The sequence below is a fragment of the Lissotriton vulgaris genome, chromosome 3_1, assembly GCF_964263255.1.
Source record: "Lissotriton vulgaris chromosome 3_1, aLisVul1.2, whole genome shotgun sequence".
Taxonomy (NCBI): Eukaryota; Metazoa; Chordata; class Amphibia; order Caudata; family Salamandridae; genus Lissotriton; species Lissotriton vulgaris.
The window spans coordinates 1,257,775,765-1,257,794,909 of NC_141689.1; positions in this window are offsets into that span (position 1 = coordinate 1,257,775,765).

Here is a 19,145-nt window from a genome sequence, read left to right on the forward strand (position 1 = left end):
GTTGACTTCACAGAAAGGTAGGTAGTGTGATACATATAAATGAATATTCCTATAAGATAGGGGTCATTGGTTATCAATAATGGAGAGTCCTCAGATTAGCTATATGTATAGGAATACGTAAATAAACGTACCTAATGTTTCCAGTGCCTTATGAAAAATGACTCCCTGTTCTCCACAAAAGTAACTCCAACATCAAGGTAATAATTCCCTACAAACATAAAGGATATTATCAGTAACCCTGTATACATTCTAATGCATTTATAGACCTTTAAGGTATCGCCAGTACCTGTTTTGTGTCATCAAAAGAAGATATATAAATCACTTCAGGAGCTCCAATTCCTTTATTCTGATGCTCCGATAAACCAAATGAATAAACCTCTATAAGGAAAATAAAGCTCTAACACTAAGCTCTGCAAAGAGTGTCAGCTAACAAAAAAGCTCCTGTGATACTTCTACACGGGTTAGAAAACCCTTACGAGTGTTAGCTCTAGAAACAAAAACTAGCCCTCGTACTTATCTCGGCAGTAGGAGAGCGCTATGAACCGAAGACTGTTACTGAGCAAAAGGGAAGATCCGACGGAGCCCGAACGCCACCACCGTGACCGGGAAGCGATGCAGGAAACCCGGAGGGAACGCAAAACGTCATTGCAACGGAAAGAGGGAACTATATAGCGGTATCGCGCATGCGTGAGACTTGCGCATGCGCTCTCCTGACACACTCTCTTCCGCCAACCATGCTTTTGCCAACCACGTCTCCCGTGGATCGGCAGGCATGACAGTGCATTACCTCCTCTCTGAGTGCGTCGACATGTTTCGGTGAAAACACCATCTTCAGGACGGGGTACACAAATCCCCACCTTACTCACGTTTCTCTATCTTATATCAGGATTTCTAATAAAAGTGAGATTTTAAAGAGCAGGTAATAATGTACCTAACAAAAACGTCGCTTATTGGTCGACCTGTTGAGAGAAATAGACAAAAATTTTTTTGTGGCGGTCTACTTTTCAAAACCATAGGTAAGGTGTCCGGTGGTTACAGGTGACATGATAGCGGTAACAGTATCAGACTATAGGTGTCCATTGTGCCTATAGTGGAGAAAAAGACAAACTAGACTCACTAACATATAACATAAAACACACACTTTTTCTTTGTAAATTCGGCATTTTTGCGATATTTAGAACATTGCACCCCTAGTGGTTAGGGGTTGTCAAATATAATGTTGGGTGCTCCTGTGAAGAAAAAAAGACACTACATGCCCCTATACACTGGTAACATACTGTTTTGTAGGGGTAGAAATTCCTCATGAGCCCAACGTCAGGGTCCCTTTCTGCTATTTAGCACCTGTCAAACAAATGGAGTTTCAGAGTCCCATTTTTACTTACATTGGCCTTGTGGAGACAATGCTGCTCTCTACCTTTTCTACTCACGATTTCAGCGAGGAAATTCCTCCCGACCGACCCCTCCGTGGCTCCGGTGGTTGTGTCAAAGGGAGTGTCAGGTACCGGTATTTGTACTTTTTCTCAGGTTCCGATCATTGATAGATTGGATAATTAGCGTTTCCTGCCTGCCCTTGTAAGGGCTTGATGCCGGTTCTGCTCGCGTCCCCATGCCTTATTGTTGCGTTATCGCGCATACGTGCTGCCTGCGGCACAGACGTATATGTCTGTGAAGCCGCGCATGCGTTCTGCTCACCCTCACGTGTGTTGCGCTCATTGGGTTGAAGCGAGCGGCACAGACGTGTATGTCTGTTGAGCCGTGCATGCGTTCTGCTCACCCTCACGTGTATGCACTCGCTAGGTTGAAGCGGGCAGGCGCATGCGTGTACCGTTCTTGTTGCATTATTTCTTTCGTGTGAACTTTATTCAGGCTAATCATTGGAAAATAGATGTTTCTACGATAACGTTCTGGATGTGTTACCTGACCATTGGTGGGGGTTGGTAAAACCCACTAGGTATTAGTGATAAATCCTAAGAAATCCAGGAGGGGATCCTATGGTGTATGGAAAGGTGTAGTTCACCGGGTAAGGCTAGATTGGGTTCAATGTTAGGCACATCAATGTAATGGCTCAGTCTTACGCTCATGGCTCTATAGTACATTGGAACCGGTTGGATGGGGTCCTTCTAAGTTAAGTGAGTATTACAGTATCAATCCACGCGCTTGAACTTAACGTGGTTTCTTATGGTTTGTAAGAGTGTAGGTGGGGATGCTTAGGTAGACCATCCCTAGGTCAGTTGTCCCCACGGAATGGCATCTTTCAGGCCTTGGGTACTTGTCCCCAGGCCGAAAACCCACCTTTGCTCTTTTTCAAAGAGTCCTTGTTCCGATTGTAGTAGTTCAACCACTGTCCACCTTATGTCGTTGATACAATGCTCGTTCTCCAAGAAATGGGTCGCCATTTTCGTCGTGATTTTTTTGCTACGTATATTGCTCTTATGCTCACTTTTTCGCACCTTCACTGGTCTCGTTGTCATGCCAATGTACTCTAAATTACACGGGCAGGTAATCATGTAAATAACATTTCTGCTATTACAGTTAGTTAGTTTTCGTTGTTCCCACTTGGTACCGTTGCTGAAGATCAAATGTTTACTTTTCTGTGTGAGGTGGCAGCTTGCACAGTTTCCACAAGGGTACTGGCCTCCCAGGCCATGTTGTGAGAGGTGAACTTGCTGTTGTGGTTTTGGGCGCGTGTGTACCAACATGTCTTTGAGGTTTTTACCTCTTTTGTGAGCAAACATTGGCTTCTCAACGTTCAGGGTCCCACTATTTAGAATGCGCCAATGTTTGTTATTTAGTTTGGACACTTCGTTGGTGCTGGAGCTGTAAGTTGTAACACATATAGGTCTAGTGTTTATCTCATTTGTCGGGATTTTGTTCTCCAGCAGAGCTTCCCTGTCATTGTTTTTGGCCCTTTTCATCGCTACATCAATGATCTTTTCTGGATACCGTCTTTTTTACAATTTCTTTTTCAGATCTTGTGCTTGTGTTTTGTAATCCTTGATCTGGGGACAGTTTCGCCTTAGTCGTAGAAATTGTCCGTACGGTAGATTGGTACGTAGATGACGCGGATGGAAGCTGTCATACCTGAGGAGGCAGTTCCTTGAAGTTGGTTTGAAATGTGTGGTAGTGTTCAATTTGCCATCCTTAGAGAAAATGTTTAGATCAAGAAACACCAGTTCTTTGTTAGAGACTGTGTGGGTGAATTTCAAGAAACGATTCTGCTGGTTCAGCCATTGCATGAACTCTGTTACTGTTTGGTGGTCACCCTGCCAGATTACAAGCACGTCGTCGATATATCTCCTCCAGGTGACGATATGTTGTTTGTATGGGTTGTCGGTGTGTAGAATTTTCGTGTTTTCTAAATGATGGACATATATAGTCCTGCCAGGCTCGGCGCGAATGTACTGCCCATACTGGTGCCATGGCTCTGGAGGTAGAGGGTTCCCTCGAGCTCAAAAAAGTTTTTTGTTAGTGCCAGAGTGATGCACTCCATTACCACACCACGTGGGGTCTGGTACTTCCAGTTGGCACTGTACAACACCTCCTCAATTATGTTAATGGTTTCATCATGAGGGAGGCTTGTGTACAGGCTTTCAACATCTAGACTTAGTAATAGTTGGCTGTTGGGGTCAAAGTCGAGGTTCTGGAATAGTTGCAGTACAGATTTCGTGTCCTTGAGGTAGGTATTTGTCCCTTGTACCAGAGGGCGCAGAAATGCGTCAGAGAATTTCGAGAGTGGTTCCAAAATGGAGCCAATGCCCGAGACAATTGGTCTACCGGGTGCATTTTCCAGACTCTTATGTATTTTGGGAATACAGTAAAAGTATGGTATTCTCAGAGTTTTTTGTACTAGGAATTCTGCTTCCTTTTTGGAAAGCCAGTTGTGTGCTAGGGCTTCCTCCACCATTCCTCCGACGGTGATCCTGATGGATTCTGTCGGGTCTGTGGAAAGGACGGTGTAATTGCGTTGGTCTGATAACAACCTCATACACTCTTTTTTGTAAGTTTCTGTTGTCTGCACCACTATTGCTCCCCCTTTGTCAGCGGGTTTGATGGTTATGTCTTGATTGTTAGACAGTCCGCAAATAGCCTCCTGTTCCCGGTGGCTGGTGTTGTGGAGCACTTGCTGGTGTACTCTGGTCATATTTTTTAGTTCGCCCATTACCGCATTTTCAAAATCCAGAACCTCGACTGGAAGAGTGTTGTCTGGTGGTGTGAAGGTGGACTTAGGTCTCAGACCTGTGTCGGTTTCGGGGCTATTCTCTTTCCCTTTGAAAAAGACTTGTAGTTTGATCTTTCGAATGAACTCCTGTACTTCAGTATGTAACCTGAAAATATCCAGTTTGTTGGTGGGGACAAAACCGAGTCCTTTATTCAACACCTCTTTTTGAGGGTCCGATAGTTCCCACGGGGTGATGTTTATCACTAGGTCCCCTTCCGGCTGGTTGATGGGTTGTCCGGTAGGGCCTCTGTCATGCTCCTCGTATTCATACGGGGATCCGGTTGTATTGGGTCTTGCCACATCACTGTGTTTCCTTTTCTGTTTCGGCCGCGGCGTGGTCCTGGGCGTGACGCTAAAAAAGACTGGTTCTGATAAAACCCAGTGTCGAACTCGTTTGCCCATTGAGGGTACATAGGACCTGGTGGTGGTGGTGTGTAATTATAAATTATATGGAGGATAAGGCCCCGGCCCACCAAATTGGGAGTAGTATGGCTACGGTTGATAACCTCTCCATCCTCTTTGTCTAGGGTTTTGTTGACCTCGTTGTCTTGGTGTTCCACTGTACCTGGGGTTGCTGTTTGTGCTTGACCCAGACGATCCTGTATCGGAACCGTCGCTGTCAATGTCGTTGTTCATGTTGCGTGGAACGTAGTCATCTTTTGTGTAAGAGTACGCAGTCTCTGGGGTAAAGCGATCCTTGTCTTTCCCCAGTTTTTTGAATTAGCTCTGTTTAAGTGTGGCCTCGAAATCCGACATCTGTTGGTTCAGTTCGTCCAATCTTTTCTTTAGTTTAGTTGGTTTTATATACGTTTTTAGTTGGACCTCAATTTTTTGTATGTCGATTTTTAACTCTTGCGTGATCCGTTTGGCTGTCTTTACGATTAGCACTAGCTAATCTCGTGTGCAGTGCCACGAGATTAATGACCATTCTTTCTTGAAAATTTTATCATTTTGAAAGATGAAAGGTTTGTTTTTGACCAGTAAACCTTGAGGTGCTATCTTATTTCTTAGATACTCTGTCATAAGGAGGCCGTGGAGAGCTGCTTTGATCTGTGTTTTTCTGAGGTTCATCAACTTGTCCCAGTCGGCCACGCTAGGTCCCGGTTCTGTGCTGCTCAAGCCTTCAAAAGGGTTGATGGCTGCCAGAATTTCATCTATTTCCTCCTCCGCAAATGTGAGTCCATGTTCAGACTCCATCGTGCTGTTGTGTGTGTGTGGATTTATGTGTGTGTTTTTATGTGGTGAGTTAGTGAGTTAGTGGTATAGCAAGGGAATAGGGGAACTCCCGCAGCTGTGCGCTGCCAATATATTATCACTAACAAGGGGGGGGAGAGAGAGATCTATCGAAATGGATTTGTTCTCCCTGGTCGAATGTACATAAACAAAAAGAATCCACTCCTTGAGTGTAGAGCGTATCCTCCAGATGTGGGGAACACCCTTGTTGTTTTTGGTCCCCTCACACACCAATAGGCCCCTTGGTGTCATGCTTCATCATCGGGGTCATCGTACACCTCTACGGGGTACGGCGTGCTCCGACCTACGGATACACGGGAGCACTTAAGATGACTATGTGTGGTGTGGATGGGGTATTTTAAATGTGAGTGTACAGTGGGGTTTAGATATAAGTGAGTGAAGTTTAAAAAGAACCTGGCCCGTGGGGTAACAAAAAACTTTTAATGGGCCCCCAGGCTGGTGCTATTAAAAAAGAGTGTGGGAGGTTAATAACGCAAACAATGTGCATTACCTCCTCTCTGTGTGCGTCAACATGTTTCGGTGAAAACACCTTCTTCAGGACGGGGTACACAAATCCCCACCTTACTCACGTTTCTCCATCTTATATCAGGGTTTCTAATAAAAGTGAGATTTGAAAGAGCCGGTAATAATGTACCTAACAAAAACATCGCTTATTGGTCGACCTGTTGAGAGAAATAGACACATTTTTTTTGTGGTGGTCTACTTTTCAAAACCATAGGTAAGGTGACCGGTGGTTACAGGTGACATGATAGCGGTAAAAGTATCACACTATAGGTGTCCATTGTGCCTATAGTGGAGAAAAAGACAAACTAGACTCACTAACATATAACATAAAACACACACTTTTTCTTTGTAAATTCGGCATTTTAGCGATATTTAGAACATTGCACCCTTAGTGGTTAGGGGTTGTCAAATATAATGTTGGGTGCTCCTGTGAAGAAAAAAATACACTACATGTCCCTATACACTGGTAACATACTGTTTTGTAGGGGCAGATATGCCTCATGAGCCCAACGTCAGGGTCCCTTTCTGCTATTTAGCACCTGTCAAACAAATGGAGTTTCAGAGTCCCATTTTTACTTACATTGGCGTTGTGGAGACAATGCTGCTCTCTACCTTTTCTCCTCACGATTTCAGCAAGGAAATTCCTCCCAACCGACCCCTCCGTGGCTCCGGTGGTTGTGTCAAAGGGAGTGTCAGGTACCGGTATTTGTACTTTTGCTCAGGCTCCGATCATTGATAGATTGGATGATTAGCGTTTCCTGCCTGCCCTTGTAAGGGCTTGATGCCGGTTCAGCTTGCGTCCCCATGCCTTAGTGTTGCATTATCGTGCTTGCGTGCTGCCTGCGGCACAGACGTATATGTCTGTGAAGCCGCGCATGCGTTCTGCTCACCCTTGCGTGTGTTGCGCTCGTTGGGTTGAAGCGGGCTGCACAGACATGTATGTCTGTTGAGCCGCGCATGCGTTCTGCTCACCCTCACGTGTATGCGCGCGCTAGGTTGAAGTGGGCGGGCGCATGCGTGTACCGTTCTTGTTGCATTATTTCTTTCGTGTGAATTTTATTCAGGCTAATCATTGGAAAATAGATGTTTCTACGATAACGTTCTGGATGTGTTACCTGACCATTGGTGTGGGTTGGTAAAACCCACTAGGTATTAGTGATACATCCTAAGAAATCCAGTAGGGGATCCTATGGTGTATGGAAAGGTGTAGTTCACCGGGTAGATCGGGTAAGGCTAGATTGGGTTCAATGTTAGGCACATCAATGTAATGGCTCAGTCTTACGCTCATGGCTCTATAGTACATTGGGAACCGGTCGAATGGGGTCCTTCTAAGTTAAGTGAGTATTACAGTATCAATCTACGCTCTTGACCTTAACGTGGTTTCTTATGGTCTGTAAGAGTGTAGGTGGGGATGCTTAGGTAGACCATCCCTAGGTCAGTTGTCCCCACTGAATGGCATCGTTCAGGCCTTGGGTACTTGTCCCCAGGCGGAAAACCGACCTCTGCTCTTTTTCAAAGAGTCCTTGTTCTGTTGTAGTTGTTCAACCACTGTCCACCTTATGTCATTGACACAATGCTCGTTCTCCAAGAAATTGGTCGCCATTTTCGTCGTGATTTTTTTGCAAGGTATATTGCTCTTATGCTCACTTATTCGCACCTTCACTGGTCTCGTTGTCATGCCAATGTACTCTAAATTACACGGGCAGGTAATCATGTAAATAACATTTCTGCTATTACAGTTAGTTAGTTTTCGTTGTTCCCACTTGGTACCGTTGCTGAAGATCAAATGTTTACTTTTCTGTGTGAGGTGGCAGCTTGCACAGTTTCCACAAGGGTACTGGCCTCCCAGGCCATGTTGTGAGAGGTGAACTTGCTGTTGTGGTTTTGGGCGCGTGTGTACCAACATGTCTTTGAGGTTTTTACCTCTTTTGTGAGCAAACACTGGCCGTGTAAAATGCGTTTTAATCAAAGCTCCGACAATAATACAAAATAAAAAAGTTTCAACACTGCAACCGAAACTTACGTGTAAAACCGTCACAAAGTGATTCCTTATGCATGTGCTGAAAATAAGTCACACTTCAAAATGCAGCACACATCTTACAATAAAGCCCCATTTAAAACAAATTAATAGAAATTCACACTCACACTTAATCAAAATGACAACATAAACATGTTGATGAAAAGTAGATCCAGAGAAGCACTTCAAACTCCTAATCACAGATTTCTAAAGAAACAGCAGATACGAATGTATCTCAGAAAAACCCAAGTAAAACAGCACACCCCTTTATCAAGTTCAGTGTACACTCTCTAAGGGCTGATCCACTTTTTGATTGACAAGCAAACTAAGAAATGACAAAGGAAGGCTGACCAAAAGCCCTCTTTCTCTTTGTGTTTATATGTATTAACATGCATATTACAACAGTGTCTAAAATTTATATTAAAAGCGGGTCTAAAATGTATATTGAAAGGGGGTCTAGTGACAGCTACAGCTGACTCTAGGCAAGACCTAGAACAAGAAGGTATAGGCCCAACTTTTTTAGTAACAGAGCTGAAGGATTGAAACATTTTAAATTATTACCCTGGTGCTATGATACATGTGCCCAGCAGTACACTGATGATGTGGAGCAAAGTAGACAAAGGAGAGGTTAGGAAAGTGGTATGAGGCCGGCTCTAGGATATAGCCATGTCTTTATCCTTTTTCGGAACTGGAGAAGATCGTCCACCTATCTGATCTCAGGTGGGAGATTGTTTCAGAGCCGCGCTGCTGCGCTGCTGAAGGCCCTACCTCCTGATTTTGTCCTTCTAAATCTGGGCACTTTCACTAGTTTAGTGGAAGAAGAACGTAGGCTCCAGGTGGTGGAGGCATACCATGCAAATTTGTTCTGCATTTGTTTGGGTCCAGCACCATGCAGAATTTTGAATACTATGCAAAGCGACTTAAATTGTATTCTTTGCGACACTGGAAGCCAGTGCAGCTCTGAAAGAGTCTGAGAGGCAGAAGAGCGTCGTGGCCTCATTAATGCTAACTTAGCCGCCATTGTCTGTATTCTCTGGAGTCTCTCGATCACATATCTTGGGGTCTCAAGCAGCTAGACATTGCAGAAGTCCAGCCTGCTCAGGATAGTACTTCTTACTATCAACACTCTAGCCTGTGTTGATAATATCAGTAAAATCTTCTGGAGTACTCTAATAAGGGAGAAACAGCTCCCAACTGCTTTGTTCACATGAGTTTCAAAAGTCAGATTCCTCTCAACCATAACTCCCAGATTGCGCACCGTCGCAGAAGGAGAAGTGGGGTGGCTTTAGGAATGGGCCAGAAATTACTTGGAACTAGGGGGAACCTTCCCGGCTGCACAATATAAGACTTCAGTCTTATCGGCATTACATTGTAGAGAGTGCTCCCTCAGCCAATGTGCAGTGTCATGCATACAGGCGTGGAAGTCTTCTAGAGCTATGGACTGGTTTCCCTCTAGGGACAGGATAAGCTGTGTATCATCTGCGTAGTTCACAAGATTGACATTGTGAGCCCTTATGACAGCAATCAAAGGGCTCATGAAGAACAATATTGGACTGATCGCAGATCCCTGAGGGGCACTGTGAGGGATGCTGGTGAACTCAGATTGATAGGGAGAGAGGGCCACTGCCTGTCGCGATTAAGTAGGTAGGATTGAAGCCACTTCAGGGCTGTGCTCTCAGTCCCGACCTCTTCGAGTCTGGCCAGAAGGACCTCATGGTTAACTGTGTCAAATGCGGCGGACAGGTCAAGCAAAATCAGTATGACAGATTGTACCCTGTCTGCTCGCATTCATAGGTCATCCATCACGGTCACCAGGGCAGTCTCTGTTCCATGTCCCGGATGGAAAACAAATTGCACGTCCTCTAGTATGTTTCTGGTTTCTAGGAACTGGGAGAGTGTTTTACTAACCAGATGTTCAAGAACTTTAACTGGGTAGGGTAGGAGAGAGATGTGTCTGTAGTTTTTTGGACAGGCTGCATCAAGTGTTGCTTTTTTCAGGAGAGGTGTCACCAACACTTGTTTCCTGCAAGTCGGCACTGAACCACTACTCAAGGATTGATTACAGGTCTGCGGAAGTATTGGAAATAGTTCTGGGCTAAATTCCTTCCAGATTTTGTGTGATAGTGGGTCCATAGGGGATCCTTCAGAAACACCCAGAGCCACTTTGTTAAAGTCGTCCACAGAAAGTATCTCAAAGTGGTCTAAGGAGTTCAGTTTATCCACTCCTGCCCATCTCTTCTTCTTCGTATGTAATGATTCCTCAGTCATGTTGCCCATTTTGAGACCATCAATGATGATTCTGATCTTGTCCTCACAAAAGTTGCTAGACTATCACAAAGAACCTGGCTAGGCTGAATCTTGTTTTTTGAACAGGTCCGTGTTGGCATTATCATTCACTATTTTGAAGATACTTCTAGTGCTATTTGGTGCTTTCAGGATGGCGTCTGCGAAGTACTCTGCTTTTGCTATAAAAATCTCTTTTTTGTAGTTGACTATTGCCGTCTTCCAGGTGGTTTTATCTTTATCCTCGTCTTCAAATACCTTTCCCCACTTCATCTCTGCCTGCTTACAACCCTGTTTCAGGTTTTTACATTTTTTATTATACCATGGGGCTGAAGGTCTACCTGTGTTTTTTTATAATTCTTTTTATTAAACAAAGTGTCATCAAAAATCACAATACAGAGGTAATATCATAATACCAATAGTAGATCTGGGGGTAAAAGTAGAATACATGAGCACATGGTGAGGGACATTATGAGGAAGAGGGCACATCGAAATCAACAGTTATGGGTGGCACATGTTGCAGACATACATGCCCTTGGGGCATGTATGTCTGCAACATGTGCACCCATAAACAATTGAGGGGTGCAACATGGTGTCAAAGTGACACCCTGCCACCCTTCAATGTTTTCCCCCTTTTACCGAATCGGTATTTACCGATTCAGTAATTGACATTCATCCCTTGGGCCTCCAGGCCCACAGGAATGAATGGCAATTACCGAATCAGTAAATACCGATTCGGTAAATACCGAATCTTAACGATTCGGTAAGTTTTACCAAATTTTTAGCTACATAGCATTTACCGATTCGTAAATACCGAATCAGCGAAATTTGGTATTTATGAATCGGTAAATACTATTTACTTACATCTATCCCATAGACCCTATACAATACCTTTAATTGAACCAGTCTCAGCCGAGCCGGAATAGCAACCACTTTTGGGAGGACACTGCCATATGCCAGTCTTCGTCGTCTAATTCTATACCATCTTGGACCCACTTAGCTCTCAGCACTTCAAGGGGGTCAGCTCTGTGATTAATACATTTTTTATAAATTAAGGATATTGTCTTTTCAGGGAGGTGACCGTCAAGGATTCTGTCTTCAAGCGGCGATGCCTGAGGGGGCTCCACGTCCCTGGGGAGTGCAGCCTGGAGTGAATGCCGGACTTGTGTGTAACGAAAATATTCAGAGTTTGTCAATCTATATTCCGCCTGCATATCTGCAAACGATTTGATCCTACCCTTTCCCCAGACATCTCCAATGGTGGAGATCCCAATTAGATCCCATTTATCGAAACCTTTTGTCCTCCAAAGGTTGCCCAGCTTCTCCGAATCAAGGAACTGTTAGTATCAAACTAGATCCGAACCGCATGCTTGGTTGGCCCCGTCAGATCAGGTTTCGCCTTTCTCGAGTACAGCGCCCTGCTATACCCATCCCCTCCCTCCAGGGAGAAGCCATTTATCCAGCGTAGGCCGGATCACGCACTGGACCATACGTACAGTGGTTGATCGCTGCTGGTCTACCTGTTTTTTAATGTTTTTTTAAAGGGGCAATCTTGTCCAACTTAATATTTATCTATTTACAGAGAACTTCATAGTTCGCTTCTACCTGCTTATCTGCATCCAAACACTCATTGACAAGAAATACAGGAGTATCGTTGCCTTTTTCAGGAGTCCCTTCCAGTCCCTACTTAGAAAATTCCTAGCCTTACTGATAGTCGGAGTGTTCATCCTGGGGTTGTATACCCAAAATGTAATCAGGTGGTGGTAAGACCAACCCACCGGCAGGATGTCCACTGCTCCTATAGTCTGCTTTTCAGAAAAGACTGAGGGCCATATTATCAAGAAAGGTTGATACATTATCGGCGCTTTTATCGGCAGGAAACTGCCGCTAAAGCGGTGATAATGGACTTGATAATATGCCCTTGTGAATTCCCATAGAAGCCCAGGTTCTGCTGTTAACCTGTATCGCCCTTTCTTGATAATATGGCCCTAAATCTAATATATGTCCTCCCTTATGTGTAGGCTCAGTAACCCATTGTTGCAGGTTTAGACTCTCACAGGATTGGAGGAGATTCTTGTAGCCTGAGTAAATATTTCCATTTAGCCACATGTTAAAATCTCCCACAATGAGCAGTCTAGAGTGGGTAAACGCCATATTACTGAGGACCTCGATCAGTGCCTGCTGTAGTTGAGGACTGGCTACCCCAGGAGGCCTATAGTAAACTATGCCGGTCAGCACGTGTCCTTTGAGATCCTTTAATGAAAATCCTAAAAGTTCGATGCCCTCTATCTCATCAATGTTCATTGGGGAAAAATCCCATACTTCTTTAAAAATAATTCCTACTCCACCTCCTCTACCAATGCTTCGTGGCTTATGAAAACTTTATATCCCAGTGGGCAGGCTAACCCTGGCTCCAGGTCTGAGCCAGGGTGTCTCCACTTCTCTGTCATAAACAGTGTATCCAGCTCATGAGTTTCCAATAGCAGTTGAGTTTCAAAGTGGTGCTTAGACAGGGATCTAACGTTGAGCAAAACACACCTAGTGATATTCCTTCTAACAAAATCCGACTCTGGCTCTGCAGTTTCCTTAATCCTATACTTGCCCACCCTACCTCCGGTCTCACCTATATCATGTAGTTGTTCGTTTGTGTAGCAGTACCTCTTATTTGCTGCCTCATAGTTCCCCAATCGGGCAGCATGGCAAGCGCTGTGCGCGGACGGGCGCAGATGGGCTTGCCTGCGCAGGCTGCGCAACCACGCCAACGTGTCTTTTTTATGGATGATTTTGCGGGGAGAAGCTAGAATGCTGACCTTGAAGCATGGCGGGTCCGCTCTAACTGACGGACACTGCAAAGTCAGGCCAACCAGTAAGAGCACCTCAATTCAGGTCAAGTATTGAGTATTAAAAACGTTAAAAACAATTTAAAATAATTTAATTCAAGAAATAAATGTGCAAGTAAAGTGCAGCGTGCAGATAGCAGCCAACAGGACCCACAATCATCAGGAAGAGCTAATCACCTCGTATCACACTTCGCGGCCACACCAGCATGTCTTTTTTATTTATGGGCGATTGCGGGGAGAAGCTAGAATGCTGACCTCGAAGTTTGGTGGGTCCGCTCTAACTGACGGACACCGCAAGGTCAGGCAAACTGGTAATAGCACCTCGTTTCAGGTCAAGTATTGAGTATTGAAACAATGTTAAAAACAATTTAAAATAATTTCATTCAAGAAATAAATGTGCAAGTAAAGTGCAGCTTGCAGATAGCAGCGAACAGGACCCACACATGCCAGGAAGAGCTAAACACCTCGTATCATGCTGCACGGATACGCCAGTGTGTCAATTTTATGGGCAATTGCGGGGAGAAGCTAGAATGCTGACCGCGAAGTACGGTGGGTCCGCTCTAACTGACTGTAGCGGGTTGTGTAGTAAAGGGCAGGAGTCGAGTTCTGGTTTTTGCAGATTTTATTTGCTGATACAAAAAATCAGTGCACGTCTTCCGTACAGGAGGCCTCCGCGGGGATCTTCTTCTCTCGGTCTTCTTTGGATACCTTCCTCCTTTCTCCGGATGGGGCTCCGTCGAGTCGGTTCCTCGTCGGTCTCCGTGGTGGAAGGCACTCCGCCGTGAGGGAAGACACAAGAGAGGTCGTATCAGTCTCTAGGTAAATGGCGACACCGGGTAATCAGGAAAGGGGGTGAGGGGACACCAACAGTGACTTCTGCACACTAAGTGAGGGAATGAGGGAGTGTAGGAAGGGTAATGCAGGAGGCGAAGGGAAGCCGTTTATGTTACAGATCCGCCCTTTCTCCCAACCCAGCCCCTGATACGCTTGCGTACCTCTGAGAGCCACACACCTCCTGGTGTGCGGCTGGGCGGCTCGTGTTGCCGTTGGCCCCCAGGCTCCCGCGCCGCCGACGGGTCACTCCACTCGTCTTCTTCTTCCTCCTTAGTTGGAATACCGGGTACTGTCCTCGCCTCTCTCGTTTGGTTCCTCTCGCTCCACGCCTCTCCTCTCTTCTCGCTCCATGCCTCTCCTCTCCACTCGCCTTCCGCTCCTCCAGTGAACAAACACACCTGAGTGCTTTCACCTGCCGCATTTGAGGCGTATCCGGGCTCCTCCTCCTCAGCGGTCCCAGGCCAGTTAAAGGGGCCGCATCCTTCCTCTTCGGCGTCCCAGCTATACAGTTCGTTGGTCCCAGTCCAGACCGGCGTGTGCGATGGCTGAAATGAAAGGAGGGGGGGGGGGTCACAAGGTGAATACCCGCTTGGGTTGTCTGGTTCGTAGAGTGAACCTGAGGCATGTCGTCCTCGTTACACTGACTGACACCAAGGTCAGGCAAACCGGTAGGAGCACCTCGTTTCAGGTAAAGTATTGAGTATTAAAACTATGTTAAAAACAATTTAAAATAATTTCATTCAAGAAATAAATGTGCAAGTAAAGTGCAGCATGCAGATAGCAGCCAACAGGTCCCACACACATCAGGAAGAGCTAAACACACAGGGCCCGATTCACAGAACTAACTTAAGACAAAATCCTAAACTTAATACCATTTTGGTATTCACAGAAGGCACTTACTCATTTTGGTATTCACAGAATGCACTTACTCATTTCGGTATTCACAGAAGTAATTTAAGAGTCCTAAAGTTAGGAGCCCTAACTTCACTACTTTAAGACTTTCGGTATTTCCAGAAGGCATTTAGGAGTCCTAACTTTACTACTCCTAAACTGAGAAAAATCCTAGCTTTAAGACTTTCAGTATTCACAGAAGGCATTTAGGAGTCCTAAAGTTAGGAGTCCTAACTTTACTACTCCTAAACTGAGAAAAATCCTAACTTTAAGACTTTCGGTATTCACAAAAGGCATTTAGGAGTCCTAAAGTTAGGTGAATACCGAAATGAGTAAGTGCCTTCTGTGAATATCAAAATGCTAGTAAGTTTAGGATTTTGTCTTAAGTGAGTTCTGTGAATCGGACCCACAGGCTGTATGTTAAAGGAATGAAGGCAATTACTCAAAAATATATAACAATATTTAATTGTTAGGGTAATTTCAGTGCCCTCTTTAAACTACAGTTAGTTGCCCTGGCTGATTGTCAATAACATGGCATGGCCAGGTGGCTGAACTCTTCCGTGTTTTGTGTGAAACGTTTGTCCTCAGCAGACATAGGGTTAAATATCGAAATATTTTACAACAATGATCTAAAGGACACATGGATTTGCGTTTTGCATGTTGCAATCCTTTGCAAAAATCTTGCACAAAGCTTAGAAAAACTGTTTACTCACATGCCTCTTTTACAAGAAACAGCACTTCCTTCGGTTTCTGTGTAATGCAAAAAAGGCAACATGATTAAGATTTATTAAATAGAAGGGAAAGTGACACGGTTCCTTTTACAAACAGTACAAAGAACACACAACAGAATGCACTAAGCTCACACATACAGAATGCAGCTATAGTAAAATGAAACAGAAATTGGAGCACATATTTATAGTTGTAAGGATTTGCATGTCATTGGGCATGTGGTGTGACCTCCAATAACACTACATGCAAAGAAGGTCACCGTTGAATTGGCATGGACAGACCGTGAGAAGGAAAAAGTGAAACGTACACACATTAGAAAATCGATTCTGAATGTTTAGAAAGATGAGGTGCTGGGGCCTATGGTAGAAAGTTTACACGAGGAATAAACAATTGGACATCCATTATTAGGTGAATGGTTAAATATGCTCTTAGTTTTTCATACTGGTTTACCTTTAACTTCAATGTTCAAAAAGAGGGGTTGCCACGTGCACACCAGTTTCCTTCGTTAAATTTTAATTTCATCCAGCTTAATGTGACATGTTTAATCCTTACAGCGTGCAGCTTCGGTAACGTGGCCTGCCCAAGTACCTCGCATATACACATATATGGAAGAAGCTGGAGCAACATTCCACTCCATCCGGACGCACAGCTTGTGTTCCTAAAGTATTCACCATAGTACTCCGTAAATTAATCAATTTTTGTGAAATTTATTCAGTAGATTCCAATAAATCCGTTTTGTACCACAATAATTCTTTCTGTCACATGCAGGGCAGTAAATGTATAAAAACGTTTCTTGTGCCACAGATATGCCTATCCATTCCAGGCCTTTTTCTGGGCATGATATTATACATAAAACATCCTTAGAAGTGGATCACATTATCCCAATGCATTTCGAGCTCTTAGTGGCTCTTCCTCAGGGGTTCACTGAAATCATTAAGACATCAAAACATTGGCATTAGCTTGTGTTTTCGGCCACTTAAAAAAGAAAATCCTACAACTAGCACACATAAGCATGTTTCACTAAATGTCTGACGTTTTCCCTCTAAACACACAACAATGCCCAACACATTGCCCCCAGAGAAACCCTCTTTGTTGTTATTTGTTAGACCTTACCTCAAATTCCCATTTATCATTTATTCAAGATAATCAATCCCCATGGTTAAACGCCATGCACAAGATTAATCGTACCTTCATACCACATTAACATATCCTCCTCAGAAAGTCTCAGCTTTCTAACGTCCACTGTATTAACTTTACTCAGCTGTTGCATTTATTTCAAAAAGAGAGCACCTAACTCCGCCCCTCCCTTTCAACCATTCACGTTACGCAGACAGCCTGCAAAACTACAACTCCCATAAACCATTAAATGGAGCACCTGATATCTCTCTTTAGCCTCTGGGTCTCCCCACGTCACAATTTTGTATGCTTGTCCGTCTTTTTAGGTGATTGTGATGTTGCCGCCTCTGAGTCACATGCTCAAAGGGAGCAACATCCAATCACCTAAAAAGACGGACAAGCATCGAGCAGGACAGTTTTATTTTTCGGAATATTATCAGCGCTGTACGTTAATTACAGCATGAAAACAGCACTTAATCATACCAGCTCCTAGCGATGCTTTTAAAATTTGCATGCATAGATATACAATAAGAATGTTTGTTGATGTGTAACTGACAACTAAGGGCAGGCGGGGCATACAAAATTGTGACGTGGGGAGACCCAGAGGCAGACCATTGAGTAGTGGTACGGACAGCTTCATTGTTTAATGGGGTTTGAGGCGAATGAGCAAAAAAAAAAAGAAAAGACAATTATATACTAGGTGCTGATAATGCTACACTGGATGGCAAGCCTTTACCTAGGGGCTTCCCAGCTAAATATACATATAATTTAAGGTAACAAAATGTTCCCTTTGTTACAATTCCAGGGGTTGATGATTGTCTGTTTCCTAACCAAGACTGGAGGCTAGCCTTAGTGCTAGCTTTGCATGAAGGTGTTGCTTCTGCACATGCAGGTGTGGTGGGCACTATTTCGATACTACAGCAACATTATTGGTGGCATGGCTTATATAAACAGGCCAAGAATATGTCCTTTGTTTCAACATTCATCTACATCTTAAAACTTCTACTGTGCTTCATCCACTACAGACACACTTGTTGATTTCCAGCAAACCTTTTAGCCACTTTATTTGGACAATTGTGGTCCTCTTAATTCTGATAGGGTGTTTAAATGTATCCTACTTGCAATTAATTCTTGCTCAAGGTTCCTATGGGTGTAGCCAAAGGTTTTGGCAAACACTCACACTGTTATTAAAGATGTGAATGTCTTTATTGGAACATATGCATGAACTACATTCCACTCAGACCAGGGCCCTGCTTTTGCATCTGAGGCTTACAGGGATTGTATGGCTTCCCTGGGTGTAGGGATACATTACTCTTCTCCATATAGGCCTCACATTTATTGTGGAGAGGATTAAACCAAAACTTAAAGCAATCCTTAACAGCTAGAGTATTAGGTACAGGGTGAAGTTGAATCCACCACCTATATGTGGTACAAAGTGCACTTAACAATCTCCCTACAAGATCCATGTGAGGTCCTCTTTGACATCAAAAAGTAAGTTCCATACCTTGACGGTCCAGACATTGTGGTGGCAGCCACGCCCTTGATGTAAATGATCATTGTGCTGTCTTACAGGATTTACAAAACTGCTGCGAAAGTGCTGCTCAGATATGAATTTACCTTAAAGAAATTAAATGACAAGAGACATTTGGCAAAACAGGAACAAGTTGGTTTAATTAAGTGCAGCGGCCGGGAGAGTCTCGACAGAATGCATCTGAGGAAAGTCTCTTGTTGCAAAAAGTTTCGGTTGACATTGTATTCATCTCATGAGGCACAATAAAACAATGTCTGCATTCTTGAAATAGCATCTCAGTCATAACCTAACAAGTCTGGGCATCTGATAAGGACACAGATGGTTCTCAACCTCAAGAAGAGCTAGTGTGGGTCAGTATGTATGTGTCCAGAGGTCTGGTGTGGGGAGCGCGTGATAACTACCTTTGGTGTTCATGTCTTGTCCTGATTGGCTGAGTGTCCTACCTGCATGCTGCATCTACCTTTGAGGAATGCAAGACTTGGAGCCAATTTCCTCTGACATGTTTTTAGTGCAACTATCTGGGGGATTGAAAAGGGTTTTCAATGGGTGCACATTTGTCTTTCGACTAAGTGAGACCCCACCAGTGACCTGCCACATGATAGATGCGGATTGGGGATGAAGGACTTGTATGACCACTTATCTCTGACTCAGGGTTGATGAGGAGGTCACCCTGGGTGAATCTAACAGCAATGATTATTTTTTTTAATTCAATTTCTATTGCAGCATCAAAGTTATACAGCATACACATATCCTTGCCCGTCTCCGCACATCGCCCACCCCCTATAAGTACTCCAGCATCACACAGCCATTCAGCCCACATCCCGGAGGCAGGGCGGCGAAAGTCAATGACCTGGGATGGCGTCAGGCGATAAAATAACAATGTGAACAATAATTCGACATCAGTCAATGTAGGCCTGTCGAATGTCT